This window comes from Doryrhamphus excisus, linkage group LG2, assembly GCF_037039965.1.
Source record: "Doryrhamphus excisus strain RoL-2023G ecotype Guam linkage group LG2, RoL_Dexc_Guam_v1.1, whole genome shotgun sequence".
Lineage (NCBI taxonomy): Eukaryota > Metazoa > Chordata > Actinopteri > Syngnathiformes > Syngnathidae > Doryrhamphus > Doryrhamphus excisus.
Genome location: NC_136358.1, coordinates 20,515,415 through 20,517,307, shown reverse-complemented (window position 1 = coordinate 20,517,307; position 1,893 = coordinate 20,515,415).

Below are 1,893 nucleotides of genomic sequence, written 5' to 3'. Positions count from 1 at the left end.
GGGGGGGTGGGGGGGATCAGGCTCGTCAGCGCGAGAAGAGGGCGTCTGGATTGTTGGCTGCAGGTCTCGCGAGATCTCAGTCAGATGTCAGCGGAGCTGCAGTGTGACGTCACCTGGAGTGGATTATAGAGTCAGCGGGGTAATCCCTCATAGACGCCAAATAAACCCACAGCACTTGGAAAGATGACATAACATTGTATTTATATTCCACGCATGCTTTTCCACATTGTAGCTTCTCTGCTGGAGTCTATCCCAGCAGGAGTTGAAGCATTTATTTATTTATTTTATTTAATTTTACCTTTATTTATATATATTATATATTATTATATTATATATTATATATATTTATATATATTATATATATAAATAAAGGTTAAAAAAAATATATATATAAGAAATATATTCTTATAATAGCCAAAATAGCAGAAGCCTTTCAATGAGGTCAGTACCCCCCCCAAATGGAACATTCATAATATACATGATCCAATCCATACACTATATCCATCTAAAAGTGAATTAGCATTTTGATTTTTTTTTTTTAATTAGCATTTCCCTCATTAGCATAGAATGCTACTACAGTGAGCATTTTGCATCGTTGCTGAAGGTGAACTAGGGGTGACGTCAGGTGTTTTCCAAGCATCATGATGTCTTCGGAGAAACCATCTTCCCAAGTACAGCGCACCTTGCTGGGCCACGCCAGGTGGCTCCTCCCACACTATGCTCAGGTTCTCCTGGCGGCCATGGCGGCACCCGGCAAACACGTTGCAGGCAGTGATACATCACCCCCGCCACAGATACATCGCAGTGGGTCATGTGACCTGTGGCCCAGAGCCAAAGCATCTGGATGATGCTACTTGTCGGCACGGCCAGACACAAAGAAGCGGCAGCGGCAGGTACGTATATACGCGCGGCGTAGAGGCGACGGGCTCCACGCGAGCAGCCGCAGCCTCAATAAGACCGAGCTGCGCCGGTGACCTTGTTCCGGCAAAAGAAAGGAGGCTAATAACGGGCCTAAATGTGGAGTCACGGCGAGGCCTGTCATGGAGGGCCGGCGTGCAGGAAATAAAAAGATCCTTGTGGCGAGGATGGCATCATATGTTATCAAGCCCCTCCCTGGGGTTAAAGGTCATCATGGCATCTCATTGCGTGTGGACTGCCTCTTTTCTCACAACGGCTGCCTGGTTTCCATGACAACAGGCTGCTTCGCAATGAGGTGGGCACACGAATCATCTGTTCTTCCAAAGTCCCATCATCTCCATCCACACACTTGGAAACAGGAAGCAGCGCTTTTCTTCATGCCATTAAAAAAAAAAACGAGCCTCGCTCTGCTGCGTAGGACAAGGTGAAAGGTCAGCGTCTACAATGCACAATCATGAAGAACATTTTACATTTCACTGCTGTGACATCACCATGACAACCTCGAGAGGAGGAGGAGGAGGAGGCACTAAAAATAGCGCAGACGTCAGCGTGCTGGTACATATATGTCCATAAAGTGCGCCCACTACGTTCCCCAGATGACACCCACACAGGAGGTGCAATTGGGTCTCACCTGGGCCGTGCAGCCAGGTGATGGTGCAAAGGTCAAAGGGTATGACTTTCACTTCCTGACACGCCCCCACAGGTCTCCCCATTCCCACACCCAGCAAGTGTCATCTTTCTCCGCTCTTGATGGACGGAGGCCTTTTCTTTTCTCATGCGCAGGGTGAAGTCATCACTTTTTTTCTTCCTCTCTGATGTGCATGATGAGTTTGGCCGAAGCTCATGGGGAAGGAAAAAGGCTTTAAGGTGGGGGTAGGGTGCGGGGTTGGGAGTGGGGGGGGGGCTCAGGAAAGACTCCACGACATCATCTCTCCAGGCCTTTTAAGGAGCTCTTCCAGCGCTGGCCCACTTTCC